General features: G+C 44.3%; 1 protein-coding gene across 2 annotated transcripts in view; it reads left to right on the top strand.

The window, feature by feature from the left end:
- The first annotated feature begins 866 nt into the window (after positions 1-866).
- The window catches only part of LOC126092668 (protein kinase C, brain isozyme-like), a 166,864-nt gene continuing 140,845 nt past the window's right edge, over positions 867-26,885 (top strand). For both annotated transcript variants that reach the window (XM_049908400.1, XM_049908408.1), the window contains exon 1: positions 867-894. The gene's annotated coding sequence lies outside the window, so the exon portion shown is untranslated. The remainder of the gene's footprint in view (positions 895-26,885) is intronic.

Consider the following 26,885-nt stretch of genomic DNA (forward strand, 5'->3'; position numbering starts at 1 on the left):
AAATTTTTTGAAAAATAGTAGGCCCCCATGTATACAGAATCAGTTTTTTTTTGTTGAGATAAATATACTTTTTAACGGTTGTTTTTGAGGTACGTGTATAAGATGCCCTGTGGTCAGCAACTTCGAGTAAAGAAGGGCAGCACCAAGTGTCACAGATTTGTTGGACCCACGGGAGATCGTCACGAAGATGCTGAAGAACCTGAAATGGCAGACGCCTGGAGATAGACAACGTCTAACCGGAGAAACCAAGCTCCTAGAACCAGTGTTAAATGGGGAATGTATGAACGTCTACAGCCCCCTCTATGTAGCCGCGGAGGGATCGCGAGTACAGCACTAGACAAACTACAACGCGCAGAGGGAAATTTAAGCAGTCATTCTCTCCGTGCTCCATTCGCAAAGGGACGGAAAGAAATCCTACTTACGTTTCAGTGGAAAGTACTCTTTGCCATACATTTATCGTCTGTAAAGAATGGTTGTGGATGTAGATACGGAATTTACCACAAGTACTGTCTGCCCGTAGCATGTGGCCTCTGTTGTTCCAGTAACGCAGTACCCATTGAATCAGTAACGACACTTCTCGCGGCGTATCTTCACTGGAGTATTTCTTCTTTTCACCCTCATAAGCATTTCACGTAAAGTTCTTTCAAAAGGTTTAGATTGCATTGTAGCGAGTCGGGTTTTATATTTGCTATGAAATTAGTTGGCCGCTTGATTATGTTTAATATTAAGCAAATGGCTGCACTCGCATTTTTTTATTTGGCTGTGTAATAGTCTTCCACTGATACTTTCCATCCTTAGCAATTTCCTTTCCCCTCCATTCTTTGTCAGCTGAGACTAATGCTGGCTTTTTTTCTGCTTGCAGGGGCTTCGGCAAGCAAGGTTTCCAGTGTCAAGGTAAGCACGCGTCGCCTGCCTTCGCCGTCCGCTTTATCTTCTTTATTTGCCTTGTTTAATTGGCATTTAGGCAAAATCGACGGGACGCATTGTTCACAGTCTACCTTAGCTCAAGCTGCTCAAAAGTCAAACAACAGCGTTAAGGACTTCTGAGAAGCCAGGGGAATAAAAACGTATGCAGCACTTAATAAGGCGCCTGTTCGACCGATTCTTAGTATTGTTCATGTATTTGGGTTCTTACCAGATAGAACTGATAGGATAGAGAGAAGATCCAACGAAGAGCTGCACATTCCGTCACGGGTCGTCTCGTCGGCACGAGAGCGTTACGAAGATCCTCAACAAACAACACTACTGGCCATTAAAATTGCTACACCACGAAGATGACGTGCTACAGACGCGAAATTTAACCGACAGAAACAAGATGCTGTGATATGCAAATGAATCACTTTTCAGAGAATTCACACAAGGTTGGCGCCGGTGGCGATACCTACAACGTGCTGACATGAGGAAAGTTTCCAACCGATTTCTCATACACAAACAGCAGTTGACCGGCGTTGCCTGGTGAAACGTTGTTGTGATGCCTCGTGTAAGGAGGAGAAATGCGTGCCATCACGTTTCCGGCTTTGATAAAGGTCGGATTGTAGCCTATCGCGACTGTGGTTTATCGTATCGCGACATTGCTGCTCGCGTTGGTCGAGATCCAATTACTGTTAACAGAATATGGAGTCGGTGGGTTCAGGAGGGTAATACGGAACGCCGTGCTGGATCCCAACGGCCTCGTACCACTAGCAGTCGAGATGACAGGCATCTTATCCGCATGGCCGTAATGGATCGTGCAGCCACGTCTCGATCCCTGAGTTAACAGATGGGGACGTTTGCAAGACAACAACCATCTGCACGAACGGTTTGACGATGTTTGCAGCAGCCTGGAATATCAGCTCGGATACCATGGCTGCGGCTACCCTTGACGCTGCATCACAGACAGGAGCACCAGCGATGGTGTACTCAACGACGAACCTGGAGCACGAATGGGAAAACGTCCTTTTTTCGGATGAATCCAGGTTCTGTTTTCAGCTTCATGATGGTCGCATCCGTGTTTGGAGACATCGCGGTGAACGCACGTTGGAAGCGTGTATTCGTCATCGCCATACTGGCGTATCACCCGGCGTGATGGTATGGGGTGCCATTGGTTACACGCCTGGGTCACCTCTCGTTCGCATTGACAGCACTTTGAACAGTGGACGTTACATTTAAGAATTTCAGATGTGTTACGACCCGTGGCTGTACCCTTCATCCGATTCCTGCGAAACCATACATTTCAGCTGGATAAGCACGACCGCATGTTGCAGGTCCTGTACGGGCCTTTCTGGATACAGAAAATGTTCGACTGCTGCCCTGGCCAGCACATTCTCCACATCCCTCACCGATTGAAAACGTATGGTCAATGGTGGCCGAGCAGCTGGCTCGTCACAATACTCCAGTCACTACTGTTGATGAACTGTGGTATCGTGTTGAAGCTGCATGGGCAGCTGTATATGTAAACGCCATCTTTGTTTGACTCAATGCCCAGGCGTATCAAGACCGTTATTACGGCCAGAGGTGGTTGTTCTTTGTACCGATTTCTCAGGATCTATGCACCCAAATTGCGTGAAAATGTAATCACATGTCAGTTCTAGTATAATATATTTGTCCAATGAATACCCGTTTATCGTCTGTATTTCTTCTCGGTGTAGCAATTTTAATGGCCAGTAGTGTACATTGGCAGACGTTACAAGAGAGACGTTGTGCATCGCGGAGAGATTTACTATCGAAATTTGGAGAGAGCACTTTCCGGGAAGCTTCGGACAACATAGTACTCCCACATACGTCTCACGTAATGACCACGAGGAAAAAATTCGAGAAATTAGAGCCAATGCAGAGGCTTATCGACAATTATTCTTCCCGTGCGCTATTCGCGAGTGGAACAGGGTTGGAGGACTCAGTTAGCGGTGCAAAAAATATCCTCCGCCACACGCCATTAGGTGGCATGCGGAGTGTGATGTAGATGTAGATGGTGTCCCAAAACCTCGGCGTCAAAATTGCAAACATAAACGAATATGGTTTCTGCACACAAACAACTTTAACCTTAAAACAACTTACATCTGTACAACGCTCGACATCCAGTTGCAAGAAGGTGGCAAGTAAGAAACTTGTTGCAAGGTTGCTTCATAACTAACATGTTCCTCAGCTGATTTTCTGAGGTAAATTAATAAGTGCAACTTGCCGATAATACTGTATTCACATATAATACTTCGAGGTATGTCCACAAAGTAAGTTCCGTTTGATTATATAAAACAAATGTGTACAGATACAGAAAAAAATGTTCATTGTACAAAAGTCTACAATTGTTAAACTACTTTCCTACATAGATTCCGAAATTTTGTAGACACTTTTCATAGCATGGCACAAGTTTTTGTATGTCTTCTTCATAGAAGGTTGCCGCCTGTGTATTCAGCCATGTGGTAACGTGTTCTTTCATCTCGTCGTCATCGTTGAAGTGTTGACCACCAAGGAAGGTTTTAGGTGTAAGAAGAGATGAAAGTCTCTATGAGCGAGGTCCGGACTGTAGGGAGGATGATAAAACGCGTCCCAGTGGAATTCCCGTAAGAGTTGTTTGGTCTAGAGATGGGCAAAACTGTTCTTTTCAGAGATTGGATCAGAACTGTTCACTCCCTGAAATGAATTAGCTCTTTTTCATGACTCACCACTCATTTACAATAGAAAATAAATGGAAGGCACATTGCCCTTTAAACTTGGTTTATTCCAGTACTATACCTGTATTTTGATCTTATTTGATCCTATTTTGAAGTAACACAGATAATGAGTGAGAATTTTGTATTGTTTATTGAAATTTCCACGATATGACAAAGTTTTGGATTATTGATTTATTTTGCACTATCGTGGTTTTTTGGGTGATCGGAAAATGTTGTAACTTGAGATTTACATTAACAATATATTTGGCTATAATGTATTAAAATTTCATTAACCTCATACAAATACATCGCAAGCCACATATTTTTAAAGTGAATGTTTCCTTCCGAAGACGCCTAAAATCGCGAAATCCGTACCAGAATAAGAAAAAAAAAATATAAATTTGACTGTAAAACGAAAGTGCTGCATATAGCCTTACGCAGAATAAAACAAGGAAAATATTGGTGTATCACATTTTGCGATACGTTTATCGGTTCGCTCGTAATTAAAGCGTAAATTCGAGTGTCCATAATAAAAATCCTATAGTAAGAGGAGTCGTCAGGAACCTAATCTAATCAGTTTAAACAAAGAAAAATAAAATAAAAACAATTGATGTATACATAACATAATAATGTAATATACATAGCGGTATTACTACGAAGAACAATATCCAGTAGAGACGAACTCCGATGCAGAGGCGCTGAGTCGAGCCGCGAGCTGTATTACTGCGTGAGCTGAGACCGCAGAGACCAGAGTGACACCTGAGTCGCTTTTCTCAACACTCTGGCTAGAGTCGAGACGGTGGGGCGAGCGTTGAGCGGGCGAGTTTCGCGGTGGGGGGGGAGCGGTGAACTCACCCGCTCCGAGACAAATCGTCCGTTCCCTTGCGAGCAGGTTGTTGCAAGTAGTTCCTATGTTATCCGCTAGGTGGCTCTCTGTCCTGTTGCTCGCATCAACTGCCCAGAGGGCAGGACGTGCGACTGAAACGATCGCCGACAGAGTGCGATGCGAAGTTACGCTGCGCCAGACACTGCAGGCGGCAGACGACGCACAGAGACTGCACGGCATATGTGAAACACAAAATCCAATGGGGCACTGCACAATGCAGGCAGCCAAGGTAGAAGCAGGGCAGAGGCCGGCGCTGGCTGTGTTGTGTGGCGTGCACTGTGCTCTGACCAGCAGAGGCGCTGCTGATATGCTCCGTCTCTCTCTCTCTCTCTCTCTCTCTGCCGTGGGAAACGTTTGGAGCTACCGTTCTTTTTTTCTGAATCACTGATTGTTCACTCCTTTGAAAGATGCAACTCTATGCATTAGTTCAAGAGCGGATCCCCCGTCTCTGGTTTGGTCACATTCGCCTGTGAGGTCTGGCATTATCGTCAAGGGGGAAAAAAAACCACACACAGCACCTTCTGACAGTAATCCTCGGCGCTTGTTCTTTATTGCGTGGCGCAATTTCTTAATGGTCTCGCAGTAACCGTGTGCGTTGATTGTTTGGCATCGTGGTAAGAAATCTATCAAAAAAATGCCTTTTCTGTCCCAAAGAACGGCGCATGAGGTGTCAAGATTTCCTTAGGCTTAACCTTCGTTGGGGATGAAGTGTGTCTCCGTTACAATGATTGCCATTTTGTTTCAGGGGTGTCGTACGGTGCCCAAGTTTCATCCCCCGTGACTATCCGAGAAAGAAAACCATCGCCTTCTGCATTGTAGCGTGTCAAAGACTGAAGTGAACTGCCATCCGTTGTTTTCTGTGTTGTTCAGTAAAACTTTTGGGTACGCAACGTGAGCAAATTTTTCGAAATTTCAGTTATTAGTAACAATATCGTGAATTAGTAGTGTTCGTGAAATTTGCGGAACTTCCATAGCAAGAGCACTAAGTGTAAACTTCGTGCACTTGATCACGTCCTTCATCGAACAGTCTGACCCATCTTCTAACCATTGAATCACTCACAGCATTTGTCCGCAAACCTCGCAGATTTGCCGATGAATTTCCTTTGGTTTAACTTTCTTTGCATTTAGAAAACGAATCGCAGATCTGATTCCACACGCGGCCGCAATTACGGCTGACATTACAAAGAAGCACTACAAAGCACACGTCGGCAGCAGCGATCTGAAAATGGCGTACATGTCTTCTCCTTGAGTCAGAGTGTCCGCAGATCGTGGTCCTGCGCTAGCGTTCTCGCTTCCCACGCCCGGGTGCCCGGGTTCGATTCCCGGCGGGGTCAGGGATTTTCTCTGCCTCGTGATGACTGGGTGTTGTGTGTTATCCTTAGGTTAGTTAGGTTTAAGTAGTTCTAAGTTCTAGGGGACTAATGACTATAGATGTTGAGTCTCATAGTGCTCACAGCCATTTGAACCATTTTTGAGTCAGAGTATCAGAGTAAATGCCGCACATGCTCGGAACTGCGATCGTAGCGCTGCCACGAATAGAAATAGAAACGGAACTTACTTTGTGGACGACCCTCGTATACTGTCCGTGATCAGAACTGTCCGGACATCTGTTAGTGGACATTGATGTGGGATGTTGCCATTCTTCACCTCTATGACGCCCTGAATACTGTAGGGGACACTTCCAGTGCTCGTGGTGGAATGGGAGCACATTCTTCTTTAAGAACCAAAACAGAGGAGGTAATGGTGTTGGACGCTGGAGTCTGTAGCGAAGGCGGCGTTCGTATTCCTCCCAAAGGTGGTCCATTGGGCTCATGTCGAGGCTCCGTGCAGGCCAGTCTATTTCAGAAGTGTTTTTTCCATTGCCTTAGAGATGCTGTTTTACGGCAGGGTCCATCGTCATACGGATACAACAGTTATGTTATGTTAACCGGGGACCTAGAAACGACGGAGAGGCTCCGTCCCCGCCGCAGCCGCAGTGGTCCGCAACCCCACGATGACTACCGCAACCCACTTCACCCCTCCGCTGCCCCACATCGAACCCAGGGTTATTGTGCGGTTCGGCCCCCGGTGGACCCCCCAGGGAACGTCTCACACTATACTAGTGTAACCCCTATGTTTGCGTGGTAGAGTAAAGGTGGTGTACGCGTGCGTGGAGAACTTGTTTGCGCAACAATCGCCGTCATAGTGTAGGTGAGGCGCAATAAGGGGAACCAGCCCGCATTCGCCAAGGCAGATGGAAAACCGCCTAAAAACCAACCACAGACTGGCCGGCTCACCGGACCTCGACACAAATCCGCCGAGCGGATTCGTGCCGGGGACTGGCGCTCCTTCCCGCCTGGAAAGCCATGCGTGAGACCGCACGGCCAACCGGACGGGCCTACAACAGTCATAGTCTTCGAACTGTTCTTCTTCTGTTCGCTGCATACAATGTTGTAAAACGAGTTCATAGCATTCCGCATTTAGTGTTTTCCTAAGCTCAATAAGGGGAGCACGCCCTAACGACGAGAAACATCCCCGCACCGTAACACCACCTCCACTGTTACTTCACTGTTAGCACAACGCATGATGGTAGGGAACATTCTCAAGGCATTTGCCAAACCCAGACCCTTCCGTATGATTGCCACAGTGTATAGCGTGATTCGTCACTACAAGTCTCTCGTCTCTAGTTCAACGGAGCCGCTCTTCACACCATCTCAAGCACTGCTTGGCATTGGTTACAGAAATGTGTGGGTTATGAGTAGCTGCTCTATCATTGCAGCTCATTTGGCTTAACTCCCTGCGCAGTCATTGTGCTAGCGTTTTGCTTTTAAATAACTCTTTCTGCTGGGTTACGAACACAGTTGTTTCACAGAGTATCAAGGAAATTGGTGCGGAATAAGCATGGCATATGCACTCAACGAGTTCGTTGACATGTTTCTCATGCTTGGCGAATGCCGACACGATGCCAGTGATGTAGTCGCAGATTATGCCGTGAGATATCTTGGCCGAGGATGTGCGTCGACCATAACTTTCTTACATACTGAACAATGAATTCTAGAAGGTACAGCTGTAATTAAGCCAGTCCATTTTGAACGTGATGTTGTGCAAGAACGAAATAACAGATTTTCTGTAAGATGATTAGACTCAGGAATGGTCTACGCTGTTGCCCGATTTAACACCAGTAGATTTATTTTTGTGAGTCGACTTCTAAAAATTGTGTTTAGCCTTTGAACTCAGAATCCAAGATGACTTCAAGCAGTGTACCGACGAATCTCGCCGCTTCGTGTCTCCAACAACTTCCCATCTAGTCCGCGGTTCATTTATAAGGCGCACTGCGTTGTGCATTTAGAAAAATGGGTACTGGTTTAAACACGTCACTTAAATGAAGAGACCGTGAGAACAACATCCTCCAGAACAAAGGCAGTTATGTATGTTGAATCAGCGCTAAAATTCTGAAGGTTTGTGTCTCGATAACTAAAATTGACAGAAAATTTGTTTGGACACAGGTTTGACTCCACATAAACAAACTGTCAACTATAGGGAGGAAGTATGGACTGTGGTTGATGCCAGATCAAATTATGCACTGAACTTAAAAGCGTATACTGGAAAAGAAGGGAACGCCCCAGAAAAAAAATCAAGGGCAAAGAGTTGTGTTGAAACGACCCCTTAGAAAATTATGAATTACTGCGCTGATAAACCTCTTACGTTATTTGATTTACAAACAGCTGAACAAAACTCAATGTACTCAGTTTTCTCTTTACTTATTCTGATCATCACTAAACTGACACACAATATTTTTAGCGCAACGCAATCTGACTCTCAATAACCCCTACAAAAGAATGGCCCTGACTAACAATAACCTATACCTTTCATGAATCAGTTACCTCACAAAAATCTTCGTTACTGGAACTACTGCCATACAGCGAGCGCCAATACTGCTAGCTAAATAAAAGATTCTAACGACTGAAGGCACTAACTACTGATAGACATAGTTAGGAAATGAAAGATTTTGATAGAGGACAAACAATGTATTTGCCTTAATAATGTTCAAAAGTCGTATATATATATATATATATACACTCCTGGAAATTGAAATAAGAACACCGTGAAATCATTGTCCCAGGAAGGGGAAACTTTGACACATTCCTGGGGTCAGATACATCACATGATCACACTGACAGAACCACAGGCACATAGACACAGGCAACAGAGCATCCACAATGTCGGCACTAGTACAGTGTATATCCACCTTTCGCAGCAATGCAGGCTGCTATTCTCCCATGGAGACGACCGTAGAAATGCTGGATGTAGTCCTGTGGAACGGCTTGCCATGCCATTTCCACCTGGCGCCTCAGTTGGACCAGCGTTCGTGCTGGACGTGCAGACCGCGTGAGACGACGCTTCATCCAGTCCCAAACATGCTCAATGGGGGACAGATCCGGAGATCTTGCTGGCCAGGGTAGTTGACTTACACCTTCTAGAGCACGTTGGGTGGCACGGGATACATGCGGACGTGCATTGTCTTGTTGGAACAGCAAGTTCCCTTGCCGGTCTAGGAATGGTAGAACGATGGGTTCGATGACGGTTTGGATGTACCGTGCACTATTCAGTGTCCCCTCGACGATCACCAGTGGTGTACGGCCAGTGTAGGAGATCGCTCCCTACACCATGATGCCGGGTGTTGGGCCTGTGTGCCTCGGTCGTATGCAGTCCTGATTGTGGCGCTCACCTGCACGGCGCCAAACACGCATACGACCGTCATTGGCACCAAGGCAGAAGCGACTCTCATCGCTGAAGACGACACGTCTCCATTCGTCCCTCCATTCACGCCTGTCGCGACACCACTGGAGGTGGGCTGCACGATGTTGGGGCGTGAGCGGAAGACGGCCTAACGGTGTGCGGGACCGTAGCCCAGCTTCATGGAGACGGTTGCGAATGGTCCTCGCCGATACCCCAGGAGCAACAGTGTCCCTAATTTGCTGGGAAGTGGCGGTGCGGTCCCCTACGGCACTGCGTAGGATCCTACGGTCTTGGCGTGCATCCGTGCGTCGCTGCGGTCCGGTCCCAGGTCGACGGGCACGTGCACCTTCCGCCGACCACTGGCGACAACTTCGATGTACTGTGGAGACCTCACGCCCCACGTGTTGAGCAATTCGGCGGTACGTCCACCCGGCCTACCGCATGCCCACTATACGCCCTCGCTCAAAGTCCGTCAACTGCACATACGGTTCACGTCCGCGCTGTCGCGGCATGCTACCAGTGTTAAAGACTGCGATGGAGCTCCGTATGCCACGGCAAACTGGCTGACACTGACGGCGGCGGTGCACAAATGCTGCGCAGCTAGCGCCATTCGACGGCCAACACCGCGGTTCCTGGTGTGTCCGCTGTGCCGTGCGTGTGATCATTGCTTGTACAGCCCTCTCGCAGTGTCCGGAGCAAGTATGGTGGGTCTGACACACCGGTGTAAATGTGTTCTTTTTTCCATTTCCAGGAGTGTATATATAATCTCAATTCATGACATCTTTACAAATTTCCTTTTTCTGGCGGACACACGTCCAGGTCGTCCGCTTATAGTGACCCCCCACTTATAGTGACCTCTCAAAACTCTCTATCTCTCTCTCTCTCTCTCTCTCTCTCTCTCTCTCTCTCTCTCCACATCCACCACTGCTGGCGACTCGTCTCCAATCCAACTGCACAACGCTACGCGCTGTTCACATCGAAGTGCCCAACACTACACAAGCGAATATTCCAACAATGCCAACCAGCTACAGACTGCACACAGCACAGTCAGTGATTTCCATACAGAGCGCTACGTGGCGTTACCAACATAAAAACCTAAACAGCCTTCTTGCAATGAAGAGACCGCGAGAAAAACACCTTCCAGAACAAAGGCAGTTATGTATGTTGAATCAGCGCTAAAACTCTGAAGGCTTCTGTCTCGTTAACTAAAACTGACAGAAAATTGATTTAATCTGACTGGGACACAGTTTGTTTATGTGAATTCAAACTTGTCAACTATAGGGTGGAAGTATGGGCTGTGGTTGGTGCCAGATCAAATTATGCACTGAACTTAAAAGCGTAAACCGGAAAAGGAGGGAACGCCCCAGAAAAAAATGAAGGGCAAAGAGTGGTGTTGTCTCTAACTAGTTGTCTTAGAGGACGTTATGGCATCACCACTGATGACTTTTTTTACCTCTCTTCCTCTTGCATTTGATCTTTACAAGAGGAATTTGACTCTTTGTGGAACAGTGAGTAAGAATAAGAAACAAATACGTAAAGCTTTGTTGCCTAACACTATGAAGAAAGTAATATCATCTGTTTTCGTTTTTCATAATGAGGATACCTTGGTGTTCTATGTCCCCATGAAGAATCGCACCTTATTTTTCTTAGCACCGTGCTTAGTGACACGAATTTAGGAGATGATACTGAAAGCTACAAAGAAATGACATTTTTCATTATAACACCACCAAAGGTGTGTTGATACACTGGACAAGATGGTCAATGGATATTTTGTGCAAAGAACTGACAAGAAGAGGGTCTTACGTCGTATTTATCAATATGGTTGACACAGGGTGTTCGAATGCTTGTATATTATCTCCGTCCAAACGTGCCTCGGTAGACCCAGTGGTACCGACCGACCTCCGCGTCATCCTTAGCGGATAGGCGTCACTGGATACGGATATGGAGGGGCACGTGGTCAATATCTCGGCCGCTGTCAGTTTTCGTGACCGGAATCGCTACGTCGCAATCGAGTAGCTCCTCAATCAGCCTCACAAGAGGTGAGTGCACCCCGCTTGCAAGCAGCGCTCGGTAGACCAGGATGATCACCAATTCAAGTGGTAGCCTAGTCTGACAGCACTTAACTTTGGTGGTGTGATGGGAACCGGTGTTGGCAGTGCAGCAAGGCCGTTGGCTCCTTGTATATTATGCAAGACAAAAAATATTTGTGAAAGAATTCTATTTGAATTCTATATGGGTAATATTTGCTTTGTTGATGCATTCCTTTTGCTATCGTGAATCTGCCTGACAAACGTATTTGCTTGTAACTACAGTACGTTTTTAAAATTTAAACGCTGCTTTTTGCATGGACATGACCCTAGTCTTTCGTTTTTTTATATTAAAAAAAGACAAGTTGTTCATAACGATGTTAATAAATGGTGCTGAATACCATAATGACGTATATCCGTTGCATTTTTTAATCTTATTAATTCATTAATACAGTAGAGCCCTGGTAATTCGAGCTAATTGGGGCGAAGGCTACCTCGAATTACAAAAAAACTCGAAAATACGGAAATATTGCTAAATCAATAGGGAAATCATGAACACAGTAATGATGAAGAAATAAAAAGCAATGTAGTACATACCTGTGTTTTATGTACATATGTGGGCGCACATTTTCAGTCTACAAAAATGTGAATTACAACTTAAAGAAATTGCCCATAATCCGTTGTTTTAAAATAGAACCTCGTTTTTCAGTAGCAGTGTGACGCAATCTTCTAAAAGCCTGCTGTCTGCTTGAGTAGCGTCCGCTTTCTGCTAGATATAACCCAATGCCGCATCTAGCGCTGCTAGAGCCTCTGGGTGAGTGATCACTTGTACAATTTCTTCAGCTCGTCATCACTGTCTTCAGCGTGTTGACTAACAATTTCGTCAACTGCAAGACCCAGCCATTCTGGAACAACACTTACATTCGTATTTTCACCTCCAGCAAGCTTTTTCATCATTTCTGCCAACGATATGTCATATTCGTCTGTGTTGTAGGTAATCGTTTCATTCCGTAAAATCTGGTTCCGGACGCCTTTATTTCAGACCATAAATCAGCTATCCAGTAAACCAAGTCTTTTATGGTAGGTCTTTTTTCTTTTCGAAATTCTTGGATGGTTCCTTCACCTTTCTCTGGAACAAAATCTTCGAAAAATCACATCTTAAATATATTTTTGTCCATCCTAGCAGATTTCTGCTAGGCAGATATAATTCGCAGTGCCGAAACAGTGCTATTTTTTAAAGCTCTAGGCTTAGCAGACTTTCCTATAACGAGCAGCTTCAGTTTATGGCGGCCACTTGCATTCGACGCAGTGAGAACTACTAACCTTTCTTTACGTTTTTTGTACTTGAGATAGCCTTTTCCTCTTTTGAGGCTAGACTTTTAGATGGAAGCATTGTATAATTTAACCCTGTTTCATCACAGTTATACACTTAAGTAGAAAGATTTCCTTCTTCTGAAATTTTTCTTAATTTCTCACAAAATTGTGTAACAGTTTGAAAATTCGCAGAAAGTTTTTCGTCTCAAATTTCAAGCAGTCTTACGCCGTATCGCTTGTTCCTCCTATCCAACCAACTTGAACTTTCAGTAAAATAGTTCTCGCCTTCCTTTAACGCACTTCTAAAAGATGCAGCTTTTCCTTGCAGAATATGTCCTGAAATTGGGTTTCCTTTTTGTCTTTGTTGAGTAAACCAAACGAACAAATCTTCACTCATTTTTTCATACTCAGATTTCTTCATGGGCTTCCGTTCAAATGACGAAACAGAATACTTGTTTTATGACAACTTCTCAATTTCGTCTCTATTTCTACACCAATTTCTAACTGCCACATAATCGACTCCATATTCAACAGCAAGGTTTTTTTTTATGTTTCTCCTTTGTCTAGTCTTTCCAAACCTTCCAGTTTCACATCCATGGAAACAAAATTTTCTCTTACTCCTATCACTAATTGTAATATATGAATTAAAACATTAAGAAACAGACAGTTATATGTACAGTACACTGTAAGTATATGTAACGCTTTAAAATTAACGTCACATAGGTGGGCTGACTACAGGGCAGAAGTTATTGCACAACCAACTACAATAGATGCAACAACGGTCAGTCAATGTTACAAAATGTTTACTATGTTGTTACTTAGGCGTATTGTAGTTTAATAACCACTGTTACTGAGTGGGTACAATATTACTACACAACCAACTACAGTACATGCAACAACGGTCAGCCAATGTTACAAAATGTGTACTATATTGCTACTTACGCGTAGTGTGTTTTAATGACCACTTTGCTGAGTAGGCACAACAATAAGGGTAACAATAAGGATGGTATGCACTCTACAACTGATTGTTAGGCGTTCCCATTTAGTGAAGGGTCGACAAAGAAAGAGCAAGCGCATTCCTCGAAACCTAATGGTACCTGCCCATCTGTCACAGAAATGCATTAGCACTCTGAGGCCAAGGTGATCTCTGTGCATTATGAACGAAAACTCTAAGTGGGACAGTTTTATCTGTATTGTACATGGAAAATCGAAAGGAAATTCAAAATTTAACACATTCGAAAGTGCGTAAAACATACATACGGACAACGTATGGAAACGTCGTTTTACTCTGTGTTTTATGTAACATGTTAATTTTCTTAAAACCAGTTCGAATTACACGGAACCTCGAAATATCGGGGCTCTATTGTATTACCAAATGGCTAAAACAGCCACCCGGTCTCAGCTGCAGGCTGCGTTTCTAACGCCTTCCACGGTCAACATGAATTTGATATTCAATACTTCATATAATTATTGCTCGAATTTAAAAATGTGAAATACTGTCGTAATTGTTCATTAAGAGGTATAATCTTAAGTTACAGGTTTAACATCAATATTATATAGTCTGCGGCCGCGAGCTTGGCTCCAGTTCACCACCGGCAATGGAGGGTGAAGCTTTGACAATGCCAGCCACTCGTGCTGGCGAAACGTCAGTAAAATCATTAGATGAACGTCGGCTGAAGAACCCGAGACAGAAGCCAATAGGCAGTTTGTCAACAGGTGGCCACGAAAGCATCAATAATTTTGTATAAGTATTAAAGTTAAAAACTGAGTATGTCTTGAGGCAGATAAATCACGGCACGTAAATTGTACAGACTATATTCATCCATTATTTGGGAACCAGAGCACATACCGACTTCCAAGAAACTTTGAAAATAAACTGAAACCTCTTCGATACTTTTCCTCGCTGACACCGCAACATAATGTTGAAAGGAAAGAAATTTATCACTTGGTACATTTTTCATTGTTCTTGCGATAACACTTCAGCACAGTTATCATGTTTTTATTCATTGCGTCTTTACCACAAACTCTAGTCGCAACACATTTTGTAGACAGTATCCACATATACCAATGAATGTAATTCCAGAATTATATCGATTTTATCGTTATACAAGTCATACATATATGACGTCATAAACATTGAGACGCCTGAAAAAACTAGCTTTTTTGTGTCTTCGACGATAAAGGTTTTACACGCTTAACGTCAAATATTTAACACATTAACTCAGTTGTGAAGTAATCAGACATTAAAAGCTATTTTATACATGGGAGTTCGATTCTTTAAAAACTGGGAGGTGGGGGAATCTGGTTACAACATAAATTGTACAGTAAAATTCTCTACAGTTAAATAAAACCCTTAAATGCTGCGTCATAGGTCTTTAATTTTAAAATTTCTCTAGAATGCTATTTTTGTATGTTTATTATCCTGGTGTGGCCCGTACCACGAGTTTGGCATAGAGGTGTACAGATCTTCCATACGACCCTGTAAGAAGTCTCGCTTTTTATTAAGCCTGAACGCGATTCCTCTTCTCTCAGACAGATCAGCTAGTGCCGCAGAGTGGCTTATGTTGCTGGAGAACAGATTCACTGTGCTAGACGACTGCATAGATAGATCTGTGTCAATCCCGGTCGTCGTCTGTTTGCAGCGTTAAGCTGCGCCAGTCCTGCGCACACTGCGACGATGGCAGCTCGCCATTCTGTTTGATTTGCTAGACAGTCGCTCAGACTGCGTCCACAGCCCTAGAGATAACTTCATCTGTGCGCCGTCTGTACGCCTGCGGAAGTCGCTCTGTTGTTTACTGCAGGGACACTGGTCACCCCGACACATTTAATACGGGTAGTGACGCTAATGCTGGCTTGCACAGCTGTATGCGTGGTACACAGTTGTACAGGGAAAGTACGGCTAGCTTGCTGGCAATCGTCATTTTGGACCATCGCGCTGCCGCTCATACACTGAGGACTACAATATACGTTGTAACAACAAAATTAAAGTATCACTTTTTTGAAACCCTGTAATTGTCTCCCACTGCGACGTAAAAATACGAAATGTGGCTCAAAGTTGGCTACAACTTTCCTCTGTGATGGTGCACAAGCATGGAGCCCTGCGACGTACACTACTGGCCATTAAAATTGCTAGCCGGCCGAAGTGGCCGTGCGGTTAAAGGCGCGACAGTCTGAAACCGCATGACCGCTACGGTCGCAGGTTCGAATCCTGCCTCGGGCATGGATGTTTGTGATGTCCTTAGGTTAGTTAGGTTTAACTAGTTCTAAGTTCTAGGGGACTAATGACCTCAGCAGTTGAGTCCCATTGTGCTCAGAGCCAGCCAAAATTGCTACATCAAGAAGAAGTGCAGATGATAAACGGGTATTTATTGGATAAATATATCATACCAGGACTGACGTGTGATTACGTTTTCACGCAATTTGGGTGCATAGATCCTGAGAAATCAGTACCCAGAACAACCAACTCTGGCCGTAATAACGGCCTTGATACGCCTGGGCATTGAGTCAAACAGAGCATGGATGGCGTTTACAGGTACAGCTGCCCATGCAGCTCCAACACGATATGCCTCGTGATGACTGGGTGTTGTGTGATGTCCTTAGGTTAGGTTTAAGTAGTTCTGAGTTCTAGAGGACTGATGACCATAGCTGTTAAGTTCCATAGTGCTCAGAGCCATTTGAACCATTTCAACACGATACCACAGTTCATCAAGAGTAGTGACTGGCGTATTGTGACGAGCCAGTTGCTCGGCCACCATTGACCAGACGTTTTCAGTTGGTGAGAGATCTGGAGAATGTGCTGGCCAGGGCAGCAGTCGAACATTTTCTGTATCCAGAAAGGCCAGTACAGGACCTGCAACATGCGGTCGTGCACTATCCTGCTGAAATGTAGAGTTTCGCAGGGATCGAATGAAAAGTAGAGCCACGGGTCGTAACACATCTGAAATGTAACGTCCACTGTTCAAAGTGCCGTCATTGCAAACAAGAGGTGACCGAGACGGTAGCCAATGGCACCCCATACCATCACGCCGGATGATACGCCAGTATGGCGATGACGAATACAGGCTTCCAATGAGCGTTCACCGCTATGTCGCCAAACACGGATGCGACCATCATTATGCAGTAAACAGAACCTGGATTCATCCGAAAAATGACGTTTTGCCATTCGTGCACCCAGGTTCGTCGTTGAGTACACCATCGCGGGCGCTCCTGTCTGTGATGCAGCGTCAAGGGTAATGTAAAGTGGGTTAATAATGACCAATTGACACCAAATTTTACCACAATTGTACCCAACGCCACCGGGGACGTGTCACAGGATGGTAGTCACAGTCCCTCTTACCCACATTCACTCCTTCGTTTGACGGCTCTGTGATGGAGGTAAGAACTGCGACGCCCAGCGTTGAAATCATTCACTGTTCTTATGACTGGCTGGGGAAACGTTTCTGATACATCGCCGCTCAGAATATACACGAAAAGGCCTCAGGGGTTGGCATAAAGGGCGTCAGTGACACCACCCCTTTCCTTGGGACGTTGATTCCCGAACATTTCACTGTCGAAAACGAGAGCGTAGTGCGATAACCTGCAGGAAGACGTTCTTGACAATCTTTGACTCTACTGACATCTCCCTCGCGCTTAATTCCTTCTGCAAGGACATCGTGAGCTAGCAACCGCATTGAATCAGATCTCACCCCTTTGGAGTGCAGCTGGACTACAATTTTTGCTGTGGTATACATGATGGAACCATTAGGGGCAGTTCAAAACTATTCGGCGAAATTTGAACGTGATCTGAAACAACAAAGGGGTGTTACGATTTTTCAGTGCTCCTGTTTCACACCCTACTGTAGCGTGGTAACAGTGTGTTACGGCATAGGCAAATGGTTGAATAAAACAGCAATGGTCCGTCTAGACTCCCTCCCTCTCGTTCGGCAATAACCTACTGGTACCTGCCCCCAGTTATTGAGAATTTTAGAACGTGCATTTACAGAGAAAAACCTTCGGAGCAGTTCTAGACGCCTGCAGTTATGCAACTGCTTGACACACACACACGGTGCCAGTTGCCTCCCTGCAGCCAGGACAAACACCAGAATTATGTGGAAGTTTTCGTTAACGAAATTAGACTAGCTACAACAAAACATTCACTTTATAGAAGGTATGCTATTGCGGCACTAAGATTTGTTTAAGAGATCAGATTAAAGGAATTTTTCCTGTGAAATTCCTTATTTTAATGCTTTCGTAAATTCTAGTTTATTGCGGATATAGAAACATAGCATATTATGTATTACATCTGTGTAGTTTACAGTTTTGCCAGAGACGCAAAGGATTTGGAAGAGCAGTGAAAGAGATGGGTAGCACCTTGAAACGAGATTATGAGATGAACTTCAACAAAAGCAAAACAAGGGTCATACAGTCGAACGAAATGAGGCGATGCTGACACATTAGACTAGAAAATGAGATACTAAAAGTGATGTAGCGTTTCATGATTTAGTAGCAAAATAACTGATGCTGGTGGAAGTAGACATACTGGCAAGAGCGAGAAAAGTATTAATGACAAATAAATTTGTTAGCATAGATTATAAAGTTAAATATAAGCTTGCTGGCTTTAATGGTCGTTGTCATTGAAAATAAAATCTTCCAAGTTGTTAGGTCGCGTTAGGTTTCTCTTCAGTCTCTTCTTACACAGTAGACGTTTCGACTACTTTAAGTGGAGACATCAGCAGACCCTGAAGATGACACCAGTAGAGGACACCAAAATCCATTGTGTGAAGTAACAGAGGTGGAATATACCGCGGCCTAAAAACCTAGAAGATTTAACATCAATAAATTTAAATGTCAGGTAGTCTTTTCTGGCACTTTTTCTCCGGAGCCTCGAAGGGAAGTGAAACGTAGGCGATGAACATTTCAGACGAAAAAAAGAAAAGTAGCTTTTGAAGTGTGGTGCTGCAGATTAGATGTGTAAATCGAGTAGCTAATGGAGGAGGTACAAACCGAATTTTGGGAAAATGTAATTTTTGATACGGCGTGATTCAGTCTTAAGGTTAATGAATGGAGTCAGGTATATCATACAAAAACCTGGACGTAATAGTGTGTGGGGGTATGAAATGGATCACATGCGTTCAGTCTTGGGTACAACAAGTAAAAGACTTCGATTTATTGGAAGAATAATGAGAGACCGAGTCTTACTTAAGGCGGAGACTGCTTACGGAATCTTTGTACGACCAGAATTGCGACACACATTCATAGAAGGTTCGTGCAATATCGGAGCTCCAACGTATGTTTGTGCATTGAATTGGTAGCACGAACGGTCGTTAAGTACCAATAATTTTTTTGCTTTTTTGTTTTTTGTGCTTTTTATTTAAGCTTACTGCAGTTTGAGGGTGTTTTACACCAGAATTTACATTTCAGCTGACTTCGATAGAAGCAGGCCGCTGTGGCCGAGCGGTTCTAGGCGCTTCAGTCCGGAACCGCGCTGCTGCTACGGTCGCAGGTTCGAATCCTGCCTAGGGCATGGATGTGTGTGATGTCCTTAGGTTAGCTCGGTTTATGTAGTTCTAAGTCTTAGGAGACTGATGACCTCAGATGTTAAGTTCCATAGTGGTTAGAGCCATTTTAACCATTTTTTGAATTTCGATAAAACTAAAAACGCAAATGCAGCAAAAGAAAATTCAAGTTCCTAAAAGCCGGAAAATCGGGGAAGGTGAAAGGGCAAACAAGCTTTTTCAACTTCTGATAACAACGAGGGACAAATCGGGACAAATCTGTCGCCTACAGAGCATCTATGAAAGAGGAATGAACCCCACTAATAGTGGTTAAGAAAAAAGCGCCATTCGGACACTTTTGTGTAATGCAGAATGTCACGAGAGCAGACCCGCTAGTACAGGAGGAGGTGGGCTGTATTATATTATCAGTAGAGAAGCAGTAACTGCAGAATGACTTCTTCTGGAAAAATCAGGGACTTGGAACGTGTACTAGTCATTGGATGCTGCCCGAGTACAAAATCCATCAGGGACACTTCACCCTATCTAAAGCTACCAATGTCAACTATTGGTGACCTGATTGTGATGAGGAAACGCGGAGGAACATAGCTAAATAAAGACCGGGAGGATCTCATGTAGAGATCGGCAGGATCTGTCGAGCATTGCGGAGGGTGGTTGTAAAACACAGCATGAAATCAGAGGAAGGACTCATTGAGAGTTTCAAAGTGCTATCAGCAATCCAGCTAGTCCGATGAATGTGCTTAGGAGCAGCTAGTCATCAGCCACACACACTTCTGTAGTGAATGCTAAGCGGCTCTGGAGGTGTTACAAAACTTCGCACGCTGGACGGTGAACGACTGAAAGCGAGTGGTTTGGACTGTTGTATCACGCTGTACCTGTGATAATCCGGTCGATGGGTTTGGGTTTGCGAATGCCTGTCGGACGGTGTCTGACGTCCTGTCTCTTGCCAATGGAGATAAGTCTTCCGAAGTGAGAGTGATTTCAGGTGTGCCACCGGGGAGTGTCGTAGGACCGTTGCTATTCACAATATACATAAATGACCTTGTGGATGACATCTAAGGCTTTTTGCGGATGATGCTGTGGTATATCGAGAGGTTGTAACAATGGAAAATTGTACTGAAATGCAGGAGGGTCTGCAGCGAATTGACGCATGGTGCAGGGAGTGGCAATTGAATCTCAATGTGGACAAGTATAATGTGCTGCGAATATATAGAAAGAAAGATCCCATATCATTTAGCTACAATATAGCAGGTCTGCAACTGGAAGCAGTAAATTCCATAAATTATCTGGGAGTACGCATTAGGAGTTATTTTAAATGGAATGATCATATAAAGTTGATCGTCGGTAAAGCAGATGCCAGACAGATTCATTGCAAGAATCCTAAGGAAATGCAAACCGAAAACAAAGGAAGTAGGTTACAGTACGCTTGTTCGCCCACTGCTTGAATACTGCTCAGCAGTGTGGGATCCGTGCCAGATAGGGTTGATAGGGGAAATAGAGAAGATCCAACAGAGAGCAGCGCGCTTAGTTACAGGATCATTTAGTAATCGCGAAAGCGTTACGGAGATGATAGATAAACTCCAGTGGAAGACCTTGCAGGAGAGACGCTCAGTAGCTCGGTACGGGCTTTTGTTGAAGTTTCAAGAACAACCTTCACCGAGGAGTCAAGCAGTATATTGCTCCCTCCTGCATATATCTCGCGAAGAGACCATGAGGATAAAATCAGAGAGATTAGAGCCCACACAGAGGCATACCGACAATCCTTCTTTCCACCAACAATACAAGACTGCAATAGATGGGAGAACGGATAGAGGTACTCAAGGTACCCTCCGCCACACACCGTCAGGTGGCTTGCGGAGTATGGATGTAGATGTAGTTGTAGAGAGTAGTGATGTTCGGAGGAGGTAGTATTACATATGAAGATGTTTCTTCGTGATTAGAATGTAATATCCTTACTGCGGTAAGTAAACGCTAAATGCGGAAGGATATGAAGAAATTTTTCAGCATTGCCTTGTTTACAGTAGAGGAACAGTTCGCAGATGACGATTGTCTGTATCAGCATCAAAGTGCAACCTGTCTTAAAGCTGCAGTTGTGAGGCAATGATATTTAGACAGCAAGACCTGAATCCAATTTAACACTTTTGGGTTGAGTTATAACGCAGACCCCAGCGATCACGATCAGTATCTTCTCTGATCTCGGCTCTTGACGAAGCACAGTTAATCACTGCTCCACAGACATTCGGATGCTCTTTTGAAAGATATTAAACGTATTCGTAATTGCGAATATGGACAACAATCAATTGTGTAAATGGCTCCTGGCACTATGGGACTTAACATCTGAGGTCATCAGTCCCATAGAACGTAGAACTACTTAAACCTAACTAACCTAAGGACATCACACACACATCCATGTCCGAGGCAGGATTCGAACCTGCCACCGTAGCAGTCGCGCGGTTCCGGACTAAAGTGCATAGAACCGTTCGGCCAATGAGGCTGGCAAAAATCAATTGTAGAACGGAATGACGACAGTGAAAATTTGTGCAAGACCCGGATTTCTCGCTTATTGCTAGCGGTCGCCTTACCATTTGCCTACCCCTGCACGACTCCCGGCCACACTAAAACTTCCATATGTCGTCATCCATGTGTCTACAACATGTACTCGTACATCCATTATGTATATTCCCGTACTGGGGAGAGATTTTGCTTGAAAGTCGCATTCGTGTCCGAAGGAACGTTGCATCTTAATTCGGAATACACACGCACTGCAATATCGTATTAATCTGCCTACACCGGGCAAGCGACGGTCTACAGACACATCATCTACGTGATTACTCTGCTATTCACAATAAAGTGCCTGGCAGAGGGTTCAATGAAAAAAATTTTCTGTACGAGCCCTGATTTATTTTATCGTGATTATCATTTCTCCCTATGTTGGTGGGTGGCAACAGAATGTTTTCGCAATCGGAGGAGAAAACTGGTGATTGAAATTCCATGAGAAGATCCCGTCGCAACGAAAAACGCCTTTGTTTTAATGATTGCCACTCCAACTCACGTATCATGTCTGGTTCACTATCTCCCCCTATTTCGCGATAATACAAAACGAGCTGCCTTTCTTTGTACATTTTCGATGTCATCCGTCAGTCCCACCTGAGGCGGATCCCACACCGCACAGCAATACTCCAGAATAGGGCGGACAAGCTTGGTGTAAGCAGTTCTAAGTGTTCTGCCAATGAATCGCAGTCTTCGGTTTGCTCTACCCACAATATTATCTATGTGTTCGTTCCAATTTAGGTTATTTGTAGTTGTAATCCCTAAGTATTTAGTTGAATTTACAGCCTTCAGATTTGTGTGACTTATCGCACTCGTAATGTAATTACGATTTAACGATTTTTCTCCACAATTATCTTTGTTGCTGCGGAAATACATCCACAGGACTGAAAAAACAGTAATCTGCAGTCGCCAAAATGTAGAACACAGAATACAGAGTAACGCAGCAACCCTCGGACACATGAAAAAATTCTGTGGTGTGGCTGCCGTCGCTGCGGGAACAGCTTAACGTAGCATCGCTGAGGCGCTCTTCAGTGAACCGATGTACTAGCTTTATATCGATCGGCCAACTCTTTTTTCAGCAAACCTCTCCGTATTGCTGTGTATCAGCGTTTACCTACAAATAACACAGCCGGAGTAAAACACACCCGAGACAGAACCGAGGAATACTGAGTGGAAGTGTGGGAGCGAAGACTAAAGTGGACCTAAAATGTGGACATATTTTCACAGAATGAAAGGTAACTGGGCTAACAAACTGAATGAATTATAATTACATGACTACTCTGTAATGAGACTCCGAAGATCACGGGACGCGCTTATGCCAAATCAGTCAGAAAAAATCCCCGACAAATTTCCAAAAAGTTGTCGATGGAGTTAAAGCTCAACCTGTAAATACGGGCTGACAGTTATTGAAGTATATGGCAAAAAAAACGTAAATTCGTTACAAACTACAGCGTGCGCACACTGTATTCCACGTGTAACCGGCACTACAGATATTCGAATTATGTTATGTCATACGGTATTCGATATGCCTGTCATCAAAAAAATGTTCAAATGTGTGTGAAATCTTATGGGATTTAACTGCTAAGGTCATCAGTCCCTAAGCTTACACACTACTTAAATTATCCTAAACACACACACACACACACACACACACACACACACACACACACACACACACACACACGCCCGCCCGAGGGAGGACTCGAACCTCCGCCGGGACCAGCCGCACAGTCCATGACTGCAGCGCCCATAGACCGCTCGGCTAATCCCATATGCCTGTCATCATTGGCGGTGATGTGCTGCAGACGAATAGCGAAATTCTGCATTACCCGCTGAAGTGTCGGAACATCGATGCTGTCGATGACCTTCTAACAACCCTACCACAACAAAGGTAAAAAATTAATTATGATTGTAGTGTTGCTCACGCTGCTAAATATTGCATTTTCGGGCAACAACAAAGTTATATTATGTGGCAGGTGTCATTAAAGCACAGTTAATAAAGTCATTTCTTGAAATAATGGATAAACTAGGCACTCAACTTTACCTGTTTCCCACGCTGGTCTCGTTGTAAACGCATGGCTCAATCGTCGAAAATATAGGTAGTGATGATTCCAAGCTTGGATGCAAAGAGACATAGTTGTTATTTTACGATATTCAAAAGTTTTATAGATGTGTTTCATAAACTATTCTTGAAGATTAAACGTTTGCAAGTTAGGACAATGGTGATGAAAAAAGTAATCAGCACTCCTAATTTAAGTTACACTTGTTTTGTATTACTTTCGTTGCAATATCACGTAACTCGTTCCAGAACATCACTTCACAATGTAAAACATACTTGAAAATATCTTCCTCACTGTTGAAGTTCACATTTCATAAACTGACTACAATTTGCGTCTTTTTAACATGACGACCAAAGCTTGACTCTCTAATAACCGCTTACGCGCCCAAAAATCAGAGTTACAAGTACGTCAAACATCATAGTGACAAAAGGAAGAATACACATAAGAATAATATCATTGCAATATATACATATCGATGTATCGAAGTACCTCTACATTAATGAAATCAAATCTGAATGTTGTCACAGAAATATGTTAACTATTTTACAGAAACACAGTAGAATATTGCTGGTGTCGAGAGGTTGAGGTGAGGTGCCGTAATGGTTACGTAATTCAAGTACCATTACAACCTCCTGAATGATAGTTTTCAGCAATAGTTTTGGGATTATTGCTGTACACATTGCCTTTAATATTGGCCCACAAATCAGAGTGGTATGAGTTCAGATCCGGAGAATATGGCGGGTGATCCAGGCCTATGCCAGTGGCCTCTGGGTACCCCAGAGACAGAACGTGGTTCCCAAAGTGCTCCTCCAAGACATCAAGCATCTCCTGCTTCGATGAGGGTCGACCTCCGTCTTGCATGAACCACATCTTGTCGAAATCGGGGTCACTTTGCATGATGGGTATGAAAATCGTCTTCCAAAATCTTCACATACCATTTGGTAGTCACCGTGCCATCAAGGAATATCGCACCGATTATTCCGTGACTGGACACCGCACACCACACAGTCACCTGCTCAGCCTGAAGGGACTTCTCGATCACGAAATGCGGATCTGTCCCCGAAATGCGCCAGTTTTGTTTATTGATGAACCCAACCAAACGAAAGTGGGCTCCGTCACAAAACCAAACCATATTCACATAGAAGTTCAGTTCGTCAATTTTGTGGACAATAGCGTTGGCGAAACACAACTGCTGTTACATGGCCCTGGGGCTTAGTGACTGATGGGTTTGAATTTTGTATGGGGAGACATGCAGGTCTTCAACAACAATTTGTCACATTGTCTCCTGGTTGATTCCCACCTGTTGTGCAGCTCGCATGGTCGATTTCCTGGGGCTGGTTTGAAACACAGCGGGTGTCTTCTCGATGTTTTTAGCCTTTTTGGACGACCAACACTATCCGTCCTCCCAACTTGTGAATCAAATTCTTGATTGTTAGCACCATTGGACCTGTTGTCTTCAGCTTGAACTCGCTCGCAAACTTCCTTTGAGCCGCAGTTGGAATGTTATTGGTCGCATAGTAGTAGGCCTTCACAAGCTCTGTACGCTCAGGCAGGCTGTGCCGTGACATTGTCACGTGCAAGTGGCCGACAACAACAAGGCACGTGCGCATGCGCGTACTAATTCCCATCATGCCCCGCTGCCAACCGTGCAGTGTAAACGTCCTAACGCAAACCGTTCAGAAGTTATGGACGATTTTATTTCATATAGTTCAATAATTGTCACCCTGTATGTAACTGTAGATGTTTAATCATAGAGTTCTACATGAGCTCCGTTGTGTTTCATAGGCGCTTTCAATCTCCGCCGCTTAAGAGATATAAACTTAGACTTCCTTCTAAAGTCTGACAATCTTCTTTTTTTCGGACGTCCAGAGGTTTCGCTAATTTTTTCCTCCGTATCTGCAAACTGTTGAGAACAATATTACAGTATGCTGATAGCTTTTATCTTTACTACAGTCTAATTACAACTGAGGGCAGCAACATTTTGTATTATCGCGAAATATGGGAGAGACAACCGGTCCAAGTGCGCTGACAGTCAAGAATTTGATTCACATGTTGAGAGAACGGATAGTGTTGATCGTCCAAAAAGGCTGAAATGTCACAGGATTTGGGCTGTATATTATTAAAAGAAAGGTGTTTTTCGTTGCGACGGAATCGTCTCACGAAATTCCAGTCACCAACTTTCTCGTCCGAACGCGAAAATCTTTTGTTGACACAGACCTACATAGGGAGAAACGATCACCACGATAAAATAAGGGAAATCAGAGTTCGTACGGAAAAATACAGGTGTTTGTTCTTTCCGCGCGCTATTCGAGATTGGAATAACAGAGAATTGTCAAGGTGGTTCGATGAACCCTCTGCCAGACCCTTAAATGTGATTTGCAGAGTATCCATGTAGATGTGATGATAATGAGGTCCCATACTCCGAGGAGCGTAGGGGACTATGTGGAAAATCCGCACCGCCGTACTAGGTAAGGTCCTAGCGGAGGCGGTTTGCCATTGCCTTCCTCCGACCATTAATGGAGATGAATGATGATGATGATGATGATGATGATGATGATGATGACGACGACACACCCAGTCATCTTGAGGCAGGGAAATAATCCCTGACTCCGCCGGGAATCGAACCCGGGACCCCGTGCGCAAGAAGCGAGAACGCTACCGCAAGACCACGAACTGCGGACCGTGTAGATGAAAATGTAGATGTAGATTGATACACTATTTTTGTGCCTATATGCGTTTCGTCTTTATTCTTCGCAAGACATCTTCAGTGATCTGGAACACGCACATATTTTTGTTTATACTATTTAGTTTACAAATGGTTCAAATGGCTCTGAGCACTATGGGACTCAACTGCTGTGGTCATAAGTCCCCTAGAACTTAGAACTACTTAAACCTAACTAACCTAAGGACAGCACACAACACCCAGCCATCACGAGGCAGAGAAAATCCCTGACCCTGCCGGGAATCGAACCCGGGAACCCGGGCGTGTGAAGCGAGAACGCTACCGCACGACCACGAGATGCTGGCATTTAGTTTACATTTAGGACGTTGTATATGCAGGCTGCAAACAGTTCTGGGATTTTGCATTTCTATAATGTAGTAATAATTTAAAGTTCTACTAACAGGCTGCGTGGATGTTGTTCTGCATGTTGTGTTTTTGTTTGTTAGCGCTACCCACGAAATCTATAAGTACACCCTTAAATTATTACTGC

This window comes from Schistocerca cancellata, chromosome 1, assembly GCF_023864275.1.
Source record: "Schistocerca cancellata isolate TAMUIC-IGC-003103 chromosome 1, iqSchCanc2.1, whole genome shotgun sequence".
Classification (NCBI taxonomy): domain Eukaryota; kingdom Metazoa; phylum Arthropoda; class Insecta; order Orthoptera; family Acrididae; genus Schistocerca; species Schistocerca cancellata.